The following is a 25267-nucleotide window of genomic DNA, read 5'->3' on the forward strand; positions in this document are numbered from 1 at the left end:
GGTTGAGAGGTGCCACGTTGCCTGACTCCAATAAACAGAAAGGCGGGCCTTGTACATGGAAGCAACACAGGCCCTCTCCACAACACTATTAGTCTAGTCCAGGCAGGCAGTGGTGCCATCGAGAGCGAGCTCCTGTGCTGCCCATGCCTCGCGCCAGCCCTGCCAGCAGCAGCCACCTGGACATCCATGTCAGGTGCAATAGAGTGGGCTATCACGGGCTTGCACGGGCATGTCTTGCGTAGATAAGTGGTTTGTTATTTGGCTAAAAATAAGATAGCATTGGGTATAAGCAACATACTAGATTAAAGTAGCATTGTAAGGCCTCGCGCACTAAACGGTGTCAACGATTCGCCATCTTCACCCATCGTGACAGAGTCACTCCCTAGAAAATGAATCCCCGAAAAATAAAGCCATTTTATCCAGAACATTTGACGGTTACGTATTGGTGGGTTACGCATCGCGTGCACAACCCACCAATATGAAGCTACACCTAGGGACTAGGGATGTTACCGTTTGGAAGGCATTCATTAGTTTCCCAGATCAAACTGGTCGGGAAGAACAGTTTTTTTTTTGTTTTTTTTTTTGGCAGCTCTCTGAGTTTGTTGCGAAAAACAATTCGGGTGCCAGTGATGTCGTGGCACTCTGATCTGACGTGCCACAGGAGGGGAACTAGTGCCCGCTTCCACTATAAATACGGGTGCTCCTCATGGGTAGAATCACCGTGCGACTGAGCTATTTCAGATACTCAGTACCCAGCCATCTCTCGCCATGAAGCTACTCGCAGTCCTCGCTGTCCTGGCTCTAAGCTGCTCTCTTGGTGAGTATGTTTCCTGGTAAATTCCAAGGAGGAGGTCCATCTACAGGGCACTTTTATAGAGGGAAAATCATTTTTGTTACAGTGGCTTCCACTATTATTTCCTTTCGCATCTGCGCCAATCAAGACGCTGTTCCCGATGTGCTTATTTGCATTCTGCTACGGTGTCTCGCTTGACTTCCAGGACTTTCCTGAATGTGCAGTTAGGTCTCTAGCTGCACAAAGCCAAATTGACATTTCAGAACGGGTATTGGCAATGAAAGTTCACAAACACTCCGCCGGGAGATGCAAACAGCCATGAAGTGCTGTGGGGACCCCAGACTCATTTTCAAAAATTAGTCAGTTACCTTGACTTTAAATCGGATATTGGTCTCTCCCGCCACTGTGCCACGAGTGAGTGACATGTTGACCCCATGGGTTCCTTTTAGTCCAGTTTATTATCTTGCATGAAACACAATAAACCATACACATAAGGTATTGCAATTTAGGCGACGCGCAACAACAAAGGTTCGATGGCCGGGTCCGCCCTTAGAAACCTCGGGCTATTAAGCACATTTGAAATAACCAAAATTACAATGTGTTATACCGATAAATCCCACACATATATATATATATATATATATATATATATATATATATATATATATATATATATATATATATATATATATAAAATAAACGGTACAACAGCAAAAAGGGCACCCGTAAACAGTTACGCTGAACCCCTTCTCCCCCTATCCTACATAAGAAAAACAAGCAACTCCCATTGCAACACGTGGTAAACTCCATATGTCACACAAAACATTGTATGGGTGGAGTGCAATTGGCATTGTGGTATGTATATATTTTATATTGTCCATACATGTTTGCACCTGGGCACATGACTTGAGCAGGGCTTGCCCGCAAGCACATTGCTCTGGCACAAACACTCATTAAAAGACTATGGGCCTTCTATCCTTTTCTCCTGTTTCACAGTAACAGGTCTTTTACTGGCCAGTCTCTGTGAACTAGTCTAACAGCAGCTAGGTGATTGCTAGGAACCAGCCATATATTAGTGTCTGAAGAGTGCTCCCATGAATGCAATCTATGCAAGGGGGTGGCCCAAGCATCTTTCCCCGCTGTCCATCCCCCATGCACCGCTACAAAGTTTCTGTACTAGGGAACAATCGTCCTGCTGCAAAAAGCATACCTTTTCAATGCAACTGTGCAATCTTCATTCTAGTCTTAGCCTTTTGTCCCCAATGCAAAATGCATTTTTGCCCTAGAGCAATTTTTGCTCTTGTACTAATGTCACCTGCACCAATGCAAAATGTCGGAAATATGGCCCTGATACCCATTTTTTAGATGCCAAGATCTTGTAAAACATTCGAGATAACAAAAATGACAAGATCTGAAGTTGTTTCTTTAGAACCGGTTGACACTTTATTGATAGTTCTGATGCCGCTGAATAAAAAAAGAAAATGCCTCGGTGGCGCCCTTCAGAAACAGAGGTACAAAATCAAATAGGAAGAACGTGTAACTAATTTTCTTCATCATGCATTCAAAAACCACAAATCAATGACACTCCTCTGTGCCATGTTGTTGTCAGTATAGCAAGAGGTAGGAATCCATGGCAGAACTGAAGATATAGATTTCCCATTCATTGGGCCTCATTACGACCCCGGCGCTAAACCATGCTGCTATTAGCACCATGGTCCATGCCGGGGTCCGCCATGGTGAATGGCGGAATTACCGCCCCATTCCAAGGTTGGCGGGGCGGTAATTCCCCATTCACCATGGGCCCTTCCCCATTTCTATTTTTGCCCCATAGGGCTCAATGGGAATGGGGAAGGCGCTAAGTACGGTGCCGCAAATTGCGGCACCGTACTTAGCACCAAGGTCCCTTTGCGGCACCCTACTTTAACGCCTGCTAAAAGCAGGCGTTAAGGTCGGGTCCCGCAAAGGGAACTCGTAATCAGGCGTTAAGGGTTTAGCGGCCCCGACACCTTTTTCGGCGCCGTTAAACCTTTAATGCCAGGGTCATAATGAGGCCCATTGCCCCATAGAGAAAAAAATTAAAATGTCTGCACAGTGCACAGCAAAAGCCACTGGACTAAATTGGGCCAGGTATTTCTGGGAAGAGTCTGGGGTTACTCCATCCAGTAATTGTTAAAATATTTGACCAAGCAGGGGGTGGTGCTCCCTTCTCCCAAAATGATAGCTATATCTCCCATGGTGCTTTGCAGCAGAGAGGCTTTTTCAGAAATGAAAAAGCTGCAGTTTTTTAGATTTTTGCTCGATTAGAGAGACAATCGGGGTTGTTTCCAAAAAAAATAAACATGGTTAGCCGTAAACAAAAAGTTGCATCAGGCCAGTGGTGGGGAGAGGGAGAAAGAGGATGCAATGTGCAATTTGGCAGTTGGAGGGGAACTAGAGACAAGGTTCAGAGCATGAACATTTTCTTGTAGCCACGGTTATTCAGCAGGATAACTAGTTGAAGGCCACAGCTAATGGCCCGATAGTGTTTTAGAATATACAGTGGACATGGTCAAAGGCCGTGGCCAGAGGTCATGGCCAAAGGCCATGGCTATTGGCATGGTAATGTTTTAAAATATACAGGGCCTCATCATGAGTTGGGTGGTATCCCAGCTGTATTACAGCTGGGATACCACCCAGGCTAATATCGTTACTGCCACCTGATTCAGCGCTATTAGCACCGGATCAAGGGTTGGGCGGTAATGGGTATTCCCCATTGGACCCAAAGGGGCATTTTCACCACAATTATCACGCACTGATAGCGCGGAGCTAATTGCACCCGAAAATGGGCATTAAGTTGGTGCATTTACCCCCATGTTAGGGCTGGGGGTAAATGCTGCCAGATTCGTGATTGGGCGGACCCTTAAATGTGGCAGTAATAGCATTACCGCCACATTTAATGGCTACCACCCAACTCGTGATGAGGCCTACATTGAGGACGGCTGATGGCCTTGCTCCCTGGCTAGTGGGATCAAAAGACATGTATAGTGGCCACAGCAAACATATTGGGGGAAAATATACAGTGGATACGGCCAAAGTCTGTGGTCAGGGGCACAGAACAAAACAATGGTATAACAAAACCTTTGAAATTCACTGTAAACACTTTAGCAAAAGTTTAGTTAATTTGACTAGTTTTATTGCAACAAAAACCTTGAAATTCACCTTGTGTGGGAATTGATGACCGTTTTATCTCAGCGCTTTCCTGTTGCAAAGCCCATAAGCACATACATAAGAGAAGGGATTCACAATGACATACGAAATGGCATTTTGGGGGACATAGCATTAAGGGGGACATCATCGGGAGCGTGCCTGGCGGAGCTGGTCATCACTTCCCATATCTGCTGAATTTCAAGGCATTTCAAGGTTTCCTTACAGTTGGTGTTAGTGACTAAGCCTTGCAAACATTCTCAAAAGTGACCGCCAACATCCAGTGAAACTCCTAGTGACATTCTGGAATGTATGCAGTTTCCTGTGTATTGGTCTTCCTGCCCAAATCTGCTTGTATCACCTTTAAGAGCCATACATCTTCAGAGAAGTTCTGGAGAGGTTCAGGCAGGTCCATTGAGATTTATGGGGAAAACAGCATAACTTAAAAGGCCGCTGGCAGAGAGAAAGGTTAACAGGAAGGTCGGGTGAGGCTGAGTGGTGTAGTTAGCAAGTGAAAATGGCACTCTGACCATCTTTAAATGTATTTCAAGCACCTGAAACTCTGTAGTAAAAGCAGCTACTGCTGAGATCTATGAGTAACCTGCAGGTCACACGTTTGAATGTAGGACAAAATAACTCAGAACCTCAGCCTTCTGACGTTGAACATATTAGTAATAGTTGAAGTGGGGAAATGTAAGATTGCCTGGGTTGCTTTTGATCTTTCAGAGGTCGGCACATTGAGTATTAATGAGGTCTATAATATTAGACAAATGGGAATTCATAAGAGACATGGATCTCTGAAAACACAGTTGGGCTGGAGGTGCATCAGTCATGGATTAAGGGTGCAGGAAGTTTCAACCTGCTGAATTCGCTACTATTAGGGAGAGGCCATGGGTGAGGGTAAATGACCTTAGAAAGCATGGTAGGGCTGAGGGACAGTCAGTCACATGTCAAGCATTCATTATGTACACTCTGACGTTCCTTAATGGAATACCATTTAGCCAGTTAGGATCGCAAAGTTATGAGCTATATACGTAAGAAAAGCACATAGTAGTCTGGATCATTTTACATCCACTCTCAGGATGCCTGTGCCCATAATATATCACAGGATTGCCACTTTAATTATAATTTCATATTGATAATCCCAGCCCTGCTATTGAAAGTAAATACCAATGGGACTTTTCCAGTAAGTCCAGCACTGTTACTTTAAGTGCACCCTCCTGATGGGCTTTTTCCAGTAAGACCATTAATTCTAAGCTAATGCATTTTCAAGGAGCTCAGGTCATTCAAACAACATCACCACTTGTCCACAGTAATGCCCTAAGACCGGTAACAATTATTTGCAGCCATTCTATGGACTGCAATCCCATTCAGAATGAACACATCGTATGCTGGCCACAGTGAGGCTCTCCTCTCCTGGACTAAAGTGTGGTCTCTTTCTCTCTCTCTCTCTCTCTCTCTCTCTCTCTCTCTCTCTCACACACACACACACACAAACACACTCTCACAAGTGCACACATTTGCATGGATTACAAAGCAAACACACAACCATTTGCATGCACGCAAACATAAACACATGCCCACACACAGCTTTTTTTGTTTTGTTTTAACTTACAAGTGCTTTCTCAGCCACAGTAGCTGTGGGCTGTGGCTTCTGCAAGATGGCCCACCTCAAGCCCCTTCCAATCAGGAATCAAAAGCAGTTGGAGGTACTCCTGCAGTCTGTGAGCACCAGCAGTCGAACACCACTTGCAGACCCTTGGGGCATGGATGCATTGGAGCATCACCCATACTCAAATGGTCTACAGTAATCCAGCCATCATGCCCAATGGGCCACACATGGCTGGGGAAGCAAAATGCAGCTGGCCTTGTGTGGCACATTGGGCTTACATTGTAGACACTTGTAAGCAGCCCACCAGCTTCCCAATCCATTGCTTTTTTTGTTTTTACATCAGCATCTGACAGCCTTCCTTGGCCCACTCATTTTTGTGATGTCCCCTTCAAGAGTTTGCAAGTGCCGTTCCTTGACTAGAACAGTCTGATTTGTAATTCCTTTTCCTATTAAGTCACACAAAACTACAACCTCGATCTATACTTGTGTGCTATAAATTACTTTGAATGGAATATCGTGTTTACACGTTTTTCCTGGTTTAGAATGACAAAGGGCATAATCTTTTCCTCGGCTCTTCTTACAGTATTTGTGCTATTTAGGTAAACGTAAATTCTGGTAATTTTGATTTCCCTTGCTGCATGAAAATAAAACGTACAAAAAAAAAATCTGATTCAGCTCTTAAGCGTTTAAGCAATTGAAATGTACAATCTATGTTTAATCTATGACATAGCTCAGTGGGCTAATGTACTTGTGTCGGTGATAATGCACCTGTTAATAGCAATATCAGGTGTTATTAAGCTTGCCGTATTCTGCCAGTTTCGAAATGTTTTAGTAACAGCTGCTTTATTTACATTATTTAATGGTACTTCATGTATTGCTCTTCGAAAGAAGAAAAGGGCTGAGGTGGCCCTGCCAATGATTTGAGATTTGTAAGTGCCGACTTGCCTCTGACAGGGGTGCAACCTTTACCCATAGACACACACAGTGGTTTGTGCATAACCCACAGTTCACAGGATAGAAGCCAGAAAGTGTGGCCTTCAACCCTTATCCTTCTGACATTGATAACATGAGTAACATGTATTGGTAAAACCAACTGTTCTGGCGTATTTCCAGTGCAAGTGCTGCACAGTTTGCTTGTGTGTTATTAGAATAAGGGATAGTGGATGCATGTGAGGTTTTGGATGGGTTTTGGTGAGACAGGGGTTGGCTCTATGGGTGTATGATGTAGTTGTTTTAGCAGATGCATACATGGGTGGAGTGCTGCACAAAAGGATCCTGCAGCTAATCACATTACATGCAAAGTATGACCATCAGAAGTGCATATACTCTCACAACATGCCAGGCGCCCCCACCATGTATGCCAACACCTGGTATATGCTACTTGACTGTACAATCACTCTCCTTCCGTATGTAGTATTGTAACAGATGTGTATACAAATGGTTGGAGTACTTCACAAAGAGATCCTTATTGAACAGTGCCAGTACACATTTGTAGTTATGGTCCTGTGTCTTCATCTATTCATGTAAAGGCCCATTTCAGTCGTTGCCATTGTCTCACTCATCCATATGAGCTTCCCAACTCACATCCGTTATTCCCTCATCTCTCCATCACTTGGCAAACTCACCTGTTAGTGTCAGCATTCATCTTTAGTTCCAATGCACAAACTCACTTTCATGTCCTCCTCCTTGCATTGCCTACTTACTGGCAGTACTCATAGCTGCTGGGGTGGGTAGTAGCTCTTATGAACTGGTTATTGGTCCTGATGGTTAGGAAAAGAAATATCCCAATGTTTTGGAGGAGTAGGATAGGTTCCTTTAGGAACACGATTGTTGTAATGTCAGTTCAGCTTCATATATAATATCCGCTGCATCAGCGTCATAGCCTGTTCAGAGTTTAGAACTCTTGCCCTTGTACAATCAGTGCAGCCAAAGCTCTGATCAAAAGCCCTCCTCCGTATAAGTGAACCTGCAATAAAGGAGGAACAGAACGGTCAGGTGTCGGTGGTCAGTACTGTTTGCGCCCACCCTTAGGCAATTAAGTGAACTTGAGAAATATCATGATGTATCCAAGATCACACAAATACGGTTATGTGGAGGAGCCAGGATTGGGCTCATCATTTCAATTCTTCACCTACAACATTTCCGGATTCATTAAAAGGGTGAGAGGGAGAATACAAACAGCGTCTGTGGATGAGACAATGCAGGGGGGGAATTCTCTATCAAAGATGGCACAAACAGACTTGTTACAGGTTTGTGTAAGTATGAGACTTTGGGTGGTTGTTTCCTTCCCATGGACCCTTCATCCACACAGGATAGGCTTGACTCTATTCCTGGCGTCTACCCTGGCCCCACCTGCTGCCAGGATATACCATTAAGTCCAAATTTGAACAATGTAATCTTCTAAATTTCCATTCTCTCCCTCTTGCCTTGGTCCTCCTTTACCCCTTCCCCGCTCCCCCTCTTTTTGATGTACACATGGGACCAGATTACAATACTTTGCACCGGTTGCAAGTGCAAAGTAGCGTGGTATAAGCACTAGGGCAACGTTTGCCTTATTTTTAAAAACACTGGGAAATATTTGTACCTTTACAGTGTGATAAGTGCTGTTTGGCCTTAAGAAGTAGCTGGGCATAAGTTGCCCTAGTGCCAAATGGATACATTGCAATGCATGTTTACACCTTGGCAAAGATTTCCCCAGTGTGAATATTGTGCACGTTTTTGGAATCTGACTCCTGGTGTCGGATTCCATTGGCAAGCCCCACTCTTCTACCGGCCCTGCTATGTGGGTTTCTCTCATGCTAAAACGTCGATTTGGCAATGCATTGTGCAAATGAAAGGAGCACAGCAGATCACAAGCCCAGCATAACTTGGGCTTTCTTTTTTTAAATAAAGTGCACCTTTCTCACAGATTTTACTTTGTTTGTAAGATCATCTACCAGGAGCGATGATCTGGTTTACTGGTCAGGGAGATCTGGCAAGTCCAATGAATTCTTGAGCTGGAATGGTGGTGGCTGTGCTGATCATTCCCACTACACACCCGCTGTCTTGATGTGTTCATAGCTGCCAAATGGTCCCATGTCATCCCTGATGCCCTCTCCCACTTTGTGTTTTGCACATTGCATGCTGGGACTAGTAGATTCACAAAATCCAATGAAAATATATCTGCTTTACTTTTAGCATGCCATGCGTCATGGGGGACATGTGACCACTTCAGATACAGGTGCTGTCATCCCGAAATGTACACAACCAGGGAATGCCTGCGTATGCATATGAACTCTCAAAGTGCTGTTTGTTTCCAAATTAGATGTTTATGCATGATATACACTTCCCTTGCATGTTCTTTCTTCTACTCCTCCTATCAGAGCTGACTCAAGAGTCGATCATTTGGTGCAGTGGCACAGGGGCGCTGCAGGTAAAGGACGCAGCGAGCTCACACATTGGCAAGTGTCATGTTGCCGCAGCAGCCCAATGTAAAGTGGCAATGATTTCTATTAGTGAGTCATTCAGTACTAGAAAGTCTTTGACTGACACTTTACATGACAGTGAGTGACAGAGGAGTGGCGCCAGTGCCTATTCAAGAATCATGTCTTTGCATTCTGGTATTTGTTTGTAGTCTAGGGACGGGATGGGGCAACCCACAAATCGTGCACAGAGCGCTGAGTGACCTGGTAGACCACTGCCTCCAATCCTCCGTTTTTCGTTTATTCTCATTTTTCAGCAGTCTCTCTGTGCAAGCATATTTTCTATCTTTTCTACTTTTCCTTTCATGTCAATGTTTGTTTACTAGCTCATTACCCCACTCATTCTTTACACAATTGCCACCATTTTCCAACTACAGAACACTCCACCCTAGAAGTGCTCTAGCTCCCTCTGCTGGAGAAGTGGTTATGATTCAAAATAGTTTGCTTGGGGATAAGTGATGGGAGCAGTGTTGTTCTCTTTGCCACAGAGGAACACTTCAGGTTATGGTAATCTAGCCCAGTCGGTTAATGTTCCTGTTGTAAAGATCTCTGTGATACCTACATTTCAGAGAATTAAGTCCTAGTTGCAAAGCTTAATTACCCTCATCGTTTGGAGACTGATTGAAGCAATACCATTGATCTGGATAATTAGGAAAAGCTTTTAAGTGCAAAAAGCTAGATGAGTCATGATAACAAAAATAAGAATGAATGTAACATAATTAGTCCGTCTCCATACATTCTTTACTTTTATGCTACGTGTTTGTGCAACTTTGTATGGCAGTGGCTATTTCCAATGGGAGGTAGAGAGCCTCAATGATACTGTTTGTATCAGATGGACTTTGGGAGTGAAGGATGATTCCCAGACTAATAGCAGCAACCGCAAGGATATGCAACATGGAAATACTTGTCTGTGTACCCCACTAACACATTTGCAGTTTGGGATTACCACATGTCTGCAAATATGGTCCAAACATTGTAGTACTGACCCCTTGCTGCTGTTTACGCAAAGACTAACATGTTCAGTGTGGAAACTGACACAGCTGTGCTCAAAGGTCACATTGACATTTGACCCTGCTGTAGTAGATGGGCAATATTAAATGTGGGCATTTTTTGCGTTCGGGGCATAATGATATCTGGCACACCTATGGCAAATGGGCATGAATGAATCTACTGAGGCTCAGGGTATCATGGGATGTTTGTGTTGCCAAGTGCACATCTGGAACCTAGTACTGCCATGCTAACTGGAAATAATTATATCTGCCTTTACTGTGCCAAATGGGCATAATGGAGCTGAGCACTTCAGCGCCAACTGGGCCTAGTGGAATCTGGCATGGCTGTGTGACTGTTGTACTACATGAGAGTACACGTTTCTGGCTTAACTGTATTAAATGGGCATACTGCAATCTGACAGCGTTGTCTTAACTGAGCATACTGCACTTTGGCACTACTAAGCTAACGGGACATATTTTTAAGAGTGATGTGGCTATCAAGGCCTTACATGCCAATGGTGAGAGTACCTGTACTGTTATCCCAGTTTAAGGCACTGGTGCGAGTACCTGGGCTATTGTTAAAACATATGAAACACAATCATAAGAAAACAAATATAGAACCCCTTCTTTGGAGAATTCTTATTCACCCTTAATAAAGTAAGATCGGGAAATGGTGTGTGTACTGGGCATATGATGTCCATTCCTGACCCATGCCTTTACACCAGCCAAAACTGTTGGCTTTCACAATGCTTGTTTTTCTTCTATTTTATTCTGTAAGGAGTGATGAGGGAACTACTCACTGTGAGCTTGAGTACTCATCAGGCCTGTAGGATAGCTCTGGGGCAACATGCAGGGCCGGTCTTTGTGTCAGGCAGCTGAGGCGGCTGCCTGACGTCAGACAGCCTCTAGGGGGCGCCACACGGCGGTGCTCTGCATCAGTGCAAGCCAGTGCAAGCCAGGCCAGGCTGGCCACACACCAGCCAGGCATTGATTTTGACACCTGTCACCGTGTATTAGGAGGAGCAGTGAGCAGTGCTTCAGGCTGCAGCCTTTGCCCTCAGGCAGGGCAGGGCAGCAGCAATTGACAATAAATTAGCAACATGTTTGTTGCTTTTTCACTTCCCCCGGCCCGCCCCCGGTGGTGCTGGCGCCAGCCAGGCCAATGGGCGCACGTGCGGCGTCCCCTCAGTAGGCTATGTACGCCTGTGCACTTATAGCTTGATGATTGGGGCTGGCCTGGCTGGCGTCAGCCCCCACCATTTGGAAAACAGGAGCGAGTGGAGAGGATGCATGCATCATGCACAGCACAATATCAGGTAAGTCAAGTGTACTGTGTTTGGGGGCGAGGGTGACTATGCAACATTTTAGATGTTGATGCAGCAACAGGCACATCCCATCCCGATTCCTTGTGAGCAGCAGCAGCACCGAGCCACGAGACACAGGTGCAGGGTGCTGCTGCTGCATACATGGAACAACATGCCCGAAACCACGCAATCATTCAACGCATAATACATGAAACTAACTGTCAACTTCAAGTGTGTGTGTGTGTGTCCACACGTCGGCACATGTATGGCGTGCTTGCACAACTTGTCCATGTTACGTATCTTGGTGGGCCACCCAGATACGTAACATGGACAAGATGTGCAAACACGCCATACATGTGCCAACGTGTGGACACACAAGTTGACAGTTTCATGTATGCATTAAGCGTGATTGCGTCTGGCTCCATCAAAGCCGAGTTCTTCCAGTTTTCTGCCCCCGTTTCGGATAAAACCTTGAGCAGTGGGCAGTAGGGTGGGGCGGGCCCGTCGCCCCGTTATCAAGTCGTGATGGCATGTCATGAAGCTAAGTGCTGGGCCCGGTCCCATTGAACAAAATGGGAGGGATAGGGCCGGGGGCCGGGGCACGAGCAGAGCTGGAAAGTGGCACGGGAGACTGGAGGGAGGGCGAGCAGGGCAGGATTATAACCAGAAATATGGTGGTGAAGAAAAGGGGGGGCAACGAGAGGAAGACAGGTGGGTGCATGATTGCAGAGTATTGCAGGGGCAGCCTGGGCAGAGAGGTGGGTGCATTGCAGGAGGCGGAGAGGTGGTGCATGTCCGACCATTGCAGGGACAGACTGCGGCCTCCTGCTTACTACAAATACGTAAATACAAATGAAGGTCTACTGGCTTGGTTGTTTCGCCTGCCTCTGGATTTCCCCAGTATGCATTGGCTGCCATCTCTCTCTGTGCTGAAATCTCTCATTTGAGAGCGTGCTGAGTTTCTTCACAGCTCGGAGTGCGGTGGTCAGGTGGTGCAGCAGGGAACTCTTTCGGGCCCAGGCTCTGCGCTTTCAGTGATAGGAAGTCCGCGGCATCCCCTTTCCGCTCGGGGGTCTTCTGCTTAGTTTGCAGCAGGGTCAGCTAGTGTCTCGACTCTCGCCAGATCTAGGAACTTCATCTTCGTCGCCTCTCATCCCCTTGTGGACTCCTCTCTTTTCTCAGCTCGGGGTCTCCGCGGGGTCTCGTTCCATTTCCACTCTGAGGATGTTTCTCGTCGCCCCAGTCTTCATCCCAGCTCTTGCTACCCCTCTGGTTCTCAGAATGAAAAGTTCCTGCCGGGGGCAGGTGATGCTGGAAGGCCCAGGCGCTGTGCTGAAGAGGGACTGCTGGCTGTGGCTCATGTTCACTTTGGAAAAGAAACATGTCCAATTTAGTCAAGCAATAACTTGTCATTATCATGCAAGCATGCCCCTCCAGCACCAGTCTTACAAAGCTTGTTTTTTTACCCTAGGCTTTGCACTTGAAAAAGCACATTTTAGCCACGAAACATGCATCAGCCAAGACCTTACAAATACAAAGTAGTTTTAGAAGCAAATCTGGAAGGAAAATCAACCAATAAGAAGTGTCCTTGCCTAAAGCAAACCAATACTAGTCACAGCAGTACACCAAGTATCTATTCCTCCAGCAATCAATTCAAAGAAATGTTTTGGATTACGTGATCATTTAAAAGCTGGTAAGATAGCTCGGTGGGTTGAGCCCTTGCTGCTGCGATCTGTGTGTGATCCACAGGTAGCAAGGTTCGAATCCCGGCAAGGCCACCTCACCCCGTCATCCCTTTGAGGTAGATAAATACCAACTTCGGTTGGGAGGACGATGATGTATTTGACTATGTTCTATGAACAGCATTCAGGTATAATCGCTATGTAAATAACAAATCATAACTAAAATGTTCACAGATTACTACTTTAAAATCAACCACACACAAGAAGATCTCTCAACAATAAACATCCCTTGCACTGACCAGAACGCCTCTGGAAAAACATGCAAGTCGAGCAGGTATATGGCGGGGGCCATATTCACCTGCATTTTCTCATCTACACTAAAAATTCACAGCCACTCGTGCCATTAGCACAGACAGCCCGAGCTGCAGTATATTCAATTACATATCCAAAAAAGGGTCCTACACGCACCCAGCGAGTAGTAGACATTGGTGCAGTGTATCTTCCAAGGATCCCCACATCCCCTTCCCCAGAGTTGATTTAGTCTACGGTTCCTCGTCTAGCACTGGGGGGCTAGTTGACACAGAACCCCTATTCTTATTGGGTATTTATATATCGCAAACCTATCTACAGAGTACTGTACATGTCGTTGAGGGTAACATGCGAGCTAAGGAGGGTTTACAATATGTGACATGATATGATGTGATGCCGAAAGGGAAGGAGCCTAGGTGGCACCTAGGTATTGAATGAAGAGCAAGATCCGACGTGAACTGCAAGAAGCCATCTATATTCACATTGCAGAACACAGCAGTGAGTGCTGCCCACAGCTCCCTTCGCCTTAGTGGGACTCACACCGCAATACCACCAAACGGTCAGGATTTTATTTCTTATAACCTAGAATAGATGCTGGGGCACGTGTGAGAGTCCTGGGCTTGCAATACATATATACACTCTGCTGCTGGCTACCGAGGCTCAAGAGGCACAAAGACAACCTCCTGCAGTGATGCACAAGAACCACCACTAATCTACTTGTTGGAGGGGATCCTGCTTCCGTGCCAGATACCCAGGTTTCTAGGTCTTTTCTATGAGTGCTAAGCTGCGCCCGGCGCAGACACAGGTGCATACAGTTCCCCCCCCTGTACATCCCCAGCCGGCCCCCAGTTGCGTACACTCCCCTCCACACACTACAAAGCTATGGGAATCCTGCTTGCATCCCTTATACGCATGTGAAAGTCCGGCCAAGTACACAGCCAGCCTTTCTTTAATGCACTCTGGCCATCTGTACCCGCTGCAGTGCCACGGGTCCTGCTTCTATTATCCATCCCGTATACCCGGAGTGGTGGAGCAATGGTACGAGACCATGGTTTCAACTGTCTACACCCAGATAAGGTAGACTGCACCCTCTGCCCCAGGCTGTGGAGGGTTCTGCTTCCATCCCATGCAGACAGACTGCTGCAGCATGTGTGTGAGAGGTAGACTGCTCCAGCACACACACCCTGCATGGACACTGCAGCCTCTCACTGGCGCACAGACCCTTCCACCCGCTCTTTCCTTTCATCTCTCCCCTACGTCCTGTTTCCATCCCATGTACCCTGACAGTATGGGAGAAGCAGGGACAGCACCGCGCGGGGGCTGCCCTGTGAACCGCGAGAGAGCCCGGGACTGCTGCTGCTGACGAGAGTTGGGTCTCTTCTGCTTTTAAACCAGGAGCAGGAGTGCCTCTTACTGGATCTGTGATGTCAGGGAGTCCTCGGCTCTCTATAATACCCCGCCACTCAGCAGAAGCAGACAAACAGGGGAGGGGTGGTGAGGGGGAGACGGGGAGTGGAGGGAGGGGACATAAAGGGGATACAAGAGGAGAGGGAGGTGAAGAGCAATAGGAATGGAAGGAAAGGCTGGTGAACAGAGTGAGAGAAAGGGGTTAGAGAAAATCGAAGGAGGACAACAGAAGGGGGGAATGCAATAGGATAAGTAGAGGGGGGAACAGAAGGGTGAGGAAATAAGAAGTGAAAGGACGAGGGAAAATGGGTGGGGGCTGAAGTGAACAGAAGAGAGATCATCATGGGGGTAGGGGGGACGCGAAGAAATCAGGGTAGGTTATTGGCCCAATGGGGTTAAGGGAGAGTGGGCGAAAGCGGAGGGCGCGAAGAGGGGAAAGAGCGACAGTGGAGGAAGGAACTAATGAGCAGAAGGAGATGACAAGGGGAGGCAGGGAGAGGGTAGACAGGAAAGGGGTGACAAGGAAAACAGTGTGTAATTGCATCCACGCACCCCATGGATTTTTATGTGATTAAAATGTATACCACACGCGTTTGTCATTTGCATTGTATCCAGGTGCAGTGACCGATATGAAAGAGAGAGGTGGGGGAGAGGGAAAATGCAAGCTAACTTTGTTGATGCCTTCCTAGCTAAACTGAGCAGCTCTGTGTCTATGTGTGGGTTTCTAGGTGTTTTGCGTCAACAGTGACAAGCTGTTTGTGTCAGTTAAGTGAACTTTTATATCGCACTACATACCAGGGACCAGCCTCTAAGCGCAGCACCAGGGGTTCAAACCCATGAACGTGGTAAACTTGCATTTCAGAGACCATCATTGCAATGCCGCCTGACCTATGAACGCAATAGCTTTGCTGAATGTTTTTGAAATGTGTAAGAGTTCGGAAATTGCAAACATGTGCAGGTCCCCAGGAACATGAGTGCAACTTTAGGGTTATTCATTTGATTTTTGAAAAGGCAACCTTAAATTGAACCAGTAATGAGTTGTGGCTGAGGACTACTGCTTGCGTCCGTGGAACAGGGCACTCTAGCACATGGTCTGAGAGTAGCAGGGCTGAAGTCGAGGGTACACACGGGGGGACATAGTACACCCACTTTTTTCAGAGGGTAGACCCAGTCCCCCCCCCCAGCTAAAATGAGAAACATTGAATGTCATCTTTGAATTTATGCATTAAAGCCGACCGTGGGGATCGGACCACAGTCATCAGGTTTGTAGGCCGGACACTTCACCACACTGCATTATATAAGCTGATGAAAAATACAGCTAAAGGTTAAATGTCCCATTTCGGTACTGCAAGTTCCCAGGAAAACATTTGTATTGTTTCTTAGAGTTTAAAACAGGCACACCTTTTAACGTTTTCAAAAACACTATTAGAAGAAAATATCCTCTCTTGGTTTTGTGTGTGTTGATTTTATGAAAAAGCGAATGCCATTCGTCCTGTGCAATTTGGGTGGTTGTGCAAAGCCAATTTGTATATTGCCTTATGTATCATTGGTATGATCTCAACGCGCTGGTATACGATGCTGTGCTTCAATTCGCAAGGGCGAAGACAAGAAAAGTTGCTTTTTGAACACATAATAATTCTAAGACTGTCACCTAGTGTCTCGAGTATGCATTTTCTATTGCATTTGTATTTCTATCTGGTTTTTAATGAAGTGCCCTATTTACAACATTTGTAACAGATTTTTTGGTTGTCATTTTTAGGGATCGGAATGTGGGTGGGGGGCGCCACCCATGCTTCCCGCCTGGGGTGCAATCTGGTATAAGGCCGGCCCTGGCAACGCGTTTGTCTTGGAAGGAAGACAACGCATAGCATCACAGGTTTTAATCCTGGTCCTGCACTTAGAAACCGTATCAGCACATTCTAAAAGAACAATTATAATCAGCAATCCTGAGTTTAGGGCGGAAAGTGAGAGATTTACCTCCAAATGTTTGCTGGAGGTAAATCTCAGCACTTTCTGCCTAATTTTTGGTGCTATGACCACGGCACTAATAGTGCTCATAATAACCCAATGGGAATTTACCCCCCCCCCCACAACCACGAAATTTGCGTTGGTGGTATCCCAGTGGATTTACTGCCAGGATACCGCCAAGCTCGTGATGGGGCCCATAGGGGCTTATTCAGAGTTTGCCAGTGCAGTAAAAAGTGGCAGTAATTCCGTTACCAAAACCTTTTTTGACAGTAACAGAATTACCTCCATTTTTAACACAACACAAAATTGCAAGTTTTGACAGAATTACCTCTTGGTACTTGGTACTTAGTACATCCACCGATTTTGTGGAGTAAAAGTGGAGGATTCACCTGTAGGTTGATGCTGAAGGTAAATCCTCCACCTGTCTTCAAAAAACCAGTGGAATTACGACTCAGTAATTCCTCCATAGGTAAGACCACCAAAAATCCCTGGAGAAGCTCTATGGACCCCACAAATGGGGAATAACACCACCCTACCACCACTTGTAACCCTGTGGCAAACCCACAGGACCAAGGGACCAAGTGGTGGTAACAGTATCCTATTTTGGTGGTAATTTGGTCGAATTACCACCAAATTACTGCCAAATCAGAATGAGCCTCATAAGGCCGGATTTACAAAGCGTTTTTCAATGGGATTGAGCCATTGTAAAATGCATTTGTCAACCAGGCCCATAAACTCGACTCTTGAGATTGCTGCCATTTTGCAATTCATTAAAATGTCAAGAAATCAGTTCATTTCGGAAAGGCTCTGATCTATCATTACAGACCCTGTGCATCAAAGAACAAAATTCAGAGAAAGTTGAAAGTTATTTCTTCCTGTTTATGCACAAAAACTACATGACCTTACATGGGTTGGGCCAAGAAATGAAAAGATCTTCCTTCTGGACCTCACTTTGCATCTGTACTCTACTGCCAGTGAGATTGTGGATCCCATGTGGTAGACAAGACTACTTTTCCAACATCCAGGCAGTTTATGCCCTCGGCCTACACAGAACAGCCTTCAGTCGTACTGTTATGATGATTTGGAAGTGGAGGAAAGGGGTGGAATTCGAAAATTTGAAAATGTGTGCCATGCTGTTATCAATGGGTGTTAAGATGCTTGGGCAGTTGCAAATACTGAGTGGGGGATAGTGAGCCAAGTCGCGGAAGCAGTGGCTGGAGCCAAGTAAAGCATCCAACCAATCAACTATCTATCATTATTACACAGGGAGGGGGACGCAGACAATCAGATTCTGCAGAACGCAGGCTAAAATCAGTGCGTTCTGCTGAAATCTCTAATCTCAGCCTGTGTTCTACGGAACCCCCACCCTGCTTCCCCGCCACATGCCGCCATTTTCTTTTTTTTATTTTTTGTATTATACCCCAAAAACCCCGTCCTTCCACTTACCTTTTGGCACCATCCTGAGCGCTCTGGTTTGCCACCATGGAAAGGGAAGATGGGTTCAGTATGGAGCCCTGCCTTCCCTGGTGGCCATCTTGAGGAAAGATTTTCCTTTGTTCAACGGGACGCACATAGCGTCCCGTTGATTGAATGAACATTTTCTTTTAGCACCCTGTGTTGCCGCTTTGGTGACCCGGGGTGCTAATAGCCTCAACACCCCATCCGGCCCACCGGATCAGCTGTTAACGCCACATTAGGGATTTACTGGGACAATCCTTATAGATTGCCTTTCCCCATTATTAACCCAGGATGAAATAAATGACTGGGAGTAGCCACCCCTGAATGACATATGGCATGTTCATATATATATATATATATATATACCAGGATGGCTCTGCCCCCTGTCTCCTTTGGCACCCACCCCCCGAGGGACCTGCTTCGCTTGCCCCCCCAGAAACAGCTTTGCGATGAACTCGGTGGCTTGGTTGCTTATAGGGATACTCCACCAAGGGCTTGCTTCATTTGCACCCCTCCTTTGGGGAATTGAAAAGTTACCAATATACAGATTGAACAAGGTTGGTGACAGGCAGAGGCGTTGCTAGGGGGTGGGGCTTAGGGGGCTATAGCCCCGGGTCTTTTGGTTGTAGCCCCGGATAGAATCTCAGGGTCTACAACAAAAACGCTATCTAGCCCAGAGTCCCGACAATCCTGACATTAGTGTAGCCCAGATCTTTTCCAGACCTAGCAACACCCCTGGCGATAGGCAAGCTCCCTGTGAAACTCTGCAGTGTATTAACTCTGCTGTCGAGCTGGCGTCTCCCCAGCCCAACTTTGAAGACCTATTGCCCAAGAAAGAGCAGATCCAACGTATGGCTTCCTGAGAACCGTTACCTGTGGCTGCTAGAGTGTCCAGTAAGCACCTGTGGTCCAGCAGGTTGAAGGTGGACAATAAGTCTAGGAGAATCAGCAATATCGACACAACTCTCTCATGACTTGTAGCATATAAGCCTGGAGGTCCAGAAATGCATTTCTGTTCCATGATGAGTTCTGAAACCCTGATGTTTCGGATGAAAGACACCTGAATTTTACAGATGTTGTACGGTGGCTGCCTTATCTATGATTTTCAGGAGTAATGGAAAATTGTTAATGGGGCACAGTGAGATTGAATTATTTGGCATGGACGACACACTTTGTTTAAGCAGCCTGCTCCAAGTCGCTTGTTTTATGTCCAGTATCTGGGTGACTGTTGTGATACATCGCATGACCCCAACTAACCACATTTAAGCAGCATGGAAATGGGAACAAAATGACTAGCTGCAAGAATAACATATACCCAGGTACTGGTGACCCCACAGCGAAAATCGAACGCTTGCAAGAAGAAAGTGTGCAAGAAAAATAGCATTGGACTTTTACAAAAAGTAATGAACACCAGAAAAATGACCTCAGAGAGGACATGTTCCAATAAATATGCTGGCAAAGTATAAAAGGTGCTTACCTTTTAAACACAGCAATCTGTCATGAAATATTCCCTGGTAGACAAAATCCCAATACGAAACAAGTGCTTGTGGTCTTGTGGGTAAGCGTCTGCACTGGGAACATGACATCCTGAGTAAATTCCTGGTAGCCAAATACATGAGCAAGCTTGCCAACCTAAAAAAAAACACAGGGTTGCCCTCAGAAGATAAGTTACACTGTCCACCCACATGTGTCCTTTACTTGTGCCCTGAAAAGCAGCCACTATTAGAGGAAAATAACTGCACCTATGTACAGGATTGCAAATTCTCTTGCCACATGGTGGGCAAAAACTCATGACTTACGTGCCATCTCATCATTTGCCGTCCTCACCCCCATTCCTTTCAACAATACTCTGCTTTATAAAGATAACTTGAAAATGACATGTACCGTAGTGCCATTCAAATATATACATCCTTGCAGAGCTATGTTAGGTAAAAAGTGTGCAATTGTGGCCAAATGCCCCCCATCTTGACTGGGAGAATACAGATACCAGAATGCAATTAATCAAAGGCAAACTCATGGTGTATGAGCGCATAACCTTCAAGAACTGAGAGCGGCAGGCTGACAAAAATATAATGTGGATGCCGTGTGTTTCTGAGATATTCAAACTAGGAAAACACACTGGCATTCGGGTCTGTAGACTGTTTCCCATCCATGTAGTAACCAGGATCAACAATGCTTAGCTTTAAACTAAAAATGGATCTGGCCCCCTCAGGCCATGCTGCTTTAAGTGGTCTGGTAAGGTGGGCTCATGTATTAGGCAAAATGGCCTTGAGGGCCTGACCCCTTCCTCGCTTTGCAGTGGTTTGTCCCAGTTACTTCAGGGATGGGAAATCCACTGTTGTATACCCTGCCTGCTTTTTTTGGGTGGTATTGTCAGTTGAATGACAAAGGATTCCATACTTTATTTGCAGTACAGAGGGCAGAGCTTAAGACTGCTCTGCTCGCCAATATGCTAAATAAAAACAGAAAAGATAAAACAAAGATTACACAAAAAACAGCTTTCTGTCTGGAAAACACAGTAGACTTTAAAATTCTGTGATTTTGTGGAACTAAAGTGATGAAACAGATAACTGCAAACGGAAGCATATGTGTTGACTTTTGTAGGTTTTAAAATGTATCAGAAAATGTTATATAGGACACTTTTCTGTATTCAATAAACTTACAACACCAGGGGATAGAAGTTACAGACCTACTTTACATGTATTTAATTCCAGTGGTTGCAGGGCAGATTACACAGTGCTGAAGAGAAGACATACCTATGTGCATTTAATACTAGCCACTTTTGGGGCCCAAAGTCTACATTGTTGAAGTTAGGACTCTTCTACTTGAACTGTCTGTCAGCAATGCTCGAGAGTCACAATGCTGAAAGAAGGGTTACTCTGGCTGTATCTCCTACCAGCTTGGGGCTGAGTTCACATGATGGAAAGCAGTACACCAGTCACTGAGGTCAGAGGTCAAATGCCTGAACGGTGGCAGGAAGAGGTACAAAAGTCACGTTGTACCACATTACGAGTATGGTTGTGGTTGTGTGGTAAAAAAAATGGTGGAAATGGATTTGTAGCCACTTTACCACACCAACATATCCATATTTAGGAAGGCAAGTGCAGGGAATCACTAGCACTTGGCTGAGATGTTTTCTGCATTTTAATAAAAAAAAAAAATGAGGATTTGCTGGAGGTGAATTTACCAGCTCCAGTAAATGTTTCAAAACCCCACGTAATTCATTAAGTTGGACTAGCGCCCACCTGCCCATCCCTCATAATATGGTGGAATTACCACCGAAACTAATGGCAGTTATTGTAATAGTAACACTGAATCTTTTATTTCTTTGAAGTGTGAAGTGTGACGTTTGCAAAGAAACCAGTTTAACCAATTTGCTAGAGCTTTTACAATTGGAATTAATGTTCTTTGCATTGGAATCCTTCTGGGAGAGGCAGCATGTACTGGCTAGCCTCCTTATAACTGGTACATATTTTTGTTTTCTAGGATCTGCCGATGGTGACTTAAAAAATTGTATACCCGGTGCTACGGTAAGTGATCTGCATACAACTCGATGTTCAACCATATGGACACATCTCCTTTGTTTTTGTGATGGGGGATTAAAAAGAATGATGTGTGGGATGATCTACTTGAATTTTATTTTTAAAAAACTGCAATTGTATACAAGCCTCTTTCTCTGGGGAACATGCTCAGTGGGATACAAGGATGGAAGAAACTGCCTCAGGTAAAATGCCATCAGAAAAGAGGATGGAAAACAGTACCCCTTTGCAGGTACATGATAACATGTTGTCAGACCAAGGGCATGGGGATTACCCAGGCCAGCAATGAGCAGGAACTTAGGTAGGAGGCTCAGAGTGTCCTCAGAACAAAATACCACCAATGGCCTCGATAGTCACACGCAAAAAGTAACCAAGGCTTATACTGTTGGTAGTAGACTGATCAACAGGCTTTGCTTAGTGAGGAAGTGTCAGGAAAAGCCCTGCACAGTTAATATGAATGTAGCCAGAACGCTCTGACTGTTTTGTAGACATTAGTTCCCACTTCAAGTTTAAGAAAAAGCAAAGCAGTACCGCTGCTCTTAGAGGTTACAAAGAACAGAAATCAAACAACTCCGGACGAAGCCCACTTCCAGCATGGCTGGTGATTGCTGCCCATGGATAGCGATATTGGAACTATAGGGACTCATTGACACATCTGGAAATATTAGGCAGACTGTAGAAAAAGGCTGTACTATTGTTCAGACCTAGTTTTTCAGTTCCCTCCAGACTCGTAATGTGTCACATGGTCTGATGGTTTTGCCATCATTATCAGAGTTAGGTGTTGGGTTTGTACTCTTCCTTTATTGCAAATTATGTGCGGCAGAGACGTTTTTAATGGATTTCCTGTCAGACTTTAGAGAAGGCTTAGCGGATTGTTTTAAATGAAAAGGTAACTGCATGCACATGACCACTAATGCTTAATCCTATGTGTTGCTGGTTTCCTGCATGCAGTTTTCGTCACTCTCAAAGTGGAGTGTAAATGTAGTGCAGGCGTAAAATGAAGTGCTCTCCAAACAGCTAGAAAATTTGCTGCAGTGGAAAATGGAAGTGTAAAAGCAATTGTATGCTTTCATATTCAGCACCACTGATTACAAAATGACCTCCTTAGTGTTTTTGTATTTCTCAAAAGTAGAGGGGGAGGCCAGAGCCCTCACTCCTAAAGATAAACTCAGCCTGCAATGGTAGTCCAGTTAATCTTTAAAGGTGTCTAAGTCCTGAGCAGGAGTGCCTTCAGCAATAAGACCAGTTGTGAAACAGAAGTTCTCCCTTTAGGTTCATGGTGCTTACTCCCTCTGAGCTTTGGAAACCCACAGGGGATGCATGTTGCCCCGTAAATCACAACTATTGAGGATGCAGGCCTCATACCCTAGTTCCAGTGAGCAGTAGCACTTTACTATAAAAGAGTACTGCTCAAGGACTATGCTAGCAGACTTCTCATTGTGTTGGGGGGGGTGATGGTAAGCTAATTCTGTTTCTTCACCTGGAAGGACTGGAGCACGTTATTTTGGAGAAGTAATATCTGCTGTGCGGTCTTTTCTCCAAAGAAATGCAAGCATGCGTATGTGCAGAGCTTGTAGTTAAACTTGGAGAATGGGGACTATACCCAACACTTCTTCTGGGAATTAGCACACTATAATAGCCTGCATGGAACCCTATGAGGTTTGTACTTACTAGTGTGGGAAATCCCAGACAACATGCACTAGATCCGTGGAACCCAAACACTTGTCATCCTAACCGCTTAGGTTTTTCTGTTTTTACAATCTGTAGCTCCTGTCCATACTCAAACATACTATATCATGAGACAGAGCTACGGGAACATTTGTAGTGACCAAATGGGGAATCTAGTTAGCCATTTAGATTTCATTCTTATCACCTCAAAAAACATATACAAGAGAAAAAAACAAGGAAAGATGTATGCGCCCCACTAACTAAAGGGTCTCGACCAGCCCAGCAACACACATCCCAAACATTCTGAAAAGGCTGTCTTTAGGCACTGCCACTAAAATTGATGTATATAGAGCACACAATGACTAAGAAAGAAAATTATGAATATATTAAGAAAATGAACCATTCTATGCTGACTACAGGAGAACGAACATGACTCAAAACAGTGAGGCTGTGTAGAACTCTTCTGATCATGGTAAGGTTCCATCACTTAGTTCTCAAAAGTATAACAATAAGGGAAATAATGAAGCCTTTGCCAACATGTTTGCTGTCTGAGCCCAGAGTTTGTGGATAGTTTGAGCTAAAATTGTATATTTAGGGCAAATGTAGCTTGTTTTTAGGATATGTATTATAGCCAGGGGCAGAGGCAGGTCGTTGATAGAGCAGTTGAGAGGATATGTTTTATTTGAAGGATAGGTAGAATATTACATTGGTATTTATTTTAAGAAGAGATAGAAAATTAAAATTAAAATAGGCTTTAGTTGATGGGATATACTGTGGTAGTTTCAAATAGGATCTAATTGAAGAAGAGAAAGAACTTTAAATAAGGATTTAGTTGTGCAACACATCCATAGGAGAGTGAAATATGATAGACCATCTTTTAGTGACTACTACGGCTAGAGAGTCTCAGAGACGAAGATTGTATATTCATTATGCATGTGACATTTCTTGAGAGTGACTAGGGAGTGAGGAGACAATACCAGAATGGTTTAGAGTGAGACAGAACGTTGCATTCAGAGTTGTTAATGAGCCTGTCATGTTTAGATGACTAGAGACAACACTAATTTTGAAGAAAATGTCTTTGAATTGTTTGGTGCAATAGAACACAGTCAATAGTTGTACTGCACATGCCGAAGCATTGTGACAGGTGAGAGAACATATTATCTTCAAAGAAAAAAGTTATGGAATTCTTTGAAGACTGGACAATACTGTAAAAATGATGACTTTTGAGGCTGGTGCCACGATGATGTGGTGAGACATACTACCAGTTGCAAAGGCACAGCGTTTATTTGTGTCAAGTCATCAGAGTGCTTTCAGTGGTTCTATTAGATGAGCCATCTGTATGTGATTGATGACAGAAAGTACTATTTGCCCTGCAAAACCTCTAGAATTCTTTGGAGGCAGTATTAGACTATATTTAATGGAAGCAAATTAAGTGTACAATGTTTTTGCGACAAGATAAAATACTAAATGCAAAGAAAAGGTCTTAGAATTGTTTGGAAAGCACATTCATTGATTTTACTGTGTGTCCCAACTTCTTTGACAGATAAGAGAACATAATAGTTGTTTGAACAAAGTCTTAGAATTCTTTGGACACAGGAGATTATTGTCAATTGCTGAAGCTGATGTTGCATTTTTTTGTGGCAAGACAAAATACAAGTTGCGAAGAAGATGGCTTACAATACATTGGAGGCAGGGGAAATATTTTTTAAAACAGATGCAAGTAAGTGCACCATGTTTTTGTTTTGGGAGGAAACTTGTGGCATAAAGAGGTCTTTGAATTATTTGGGGGCAAGAGGATACTATAATCAGTAGCTATACATGAATCTTCCATTGTTTGTGACAAGGAAAAATCAAATTGAAAAAGAAAAAGTCTCAAAACTCTTTAGATGTGCGA

The sequence above is a fragment of the Ambystoma mexicanum genome, chromosome 3p (assembly GCF_040938575.1).
Source record: "Ambystoma mexicanum isolate Mex_15411 chromosome 3p, UKY_AmexF1_1, whole genome shotgun sequence".
Taxonomy (NCBI): Eukaryota; Metazoa; Chordata; class Amphibia; order Caudata; family Ambystomatidae; genus Ambystoma; species Ambystoma mexicanum.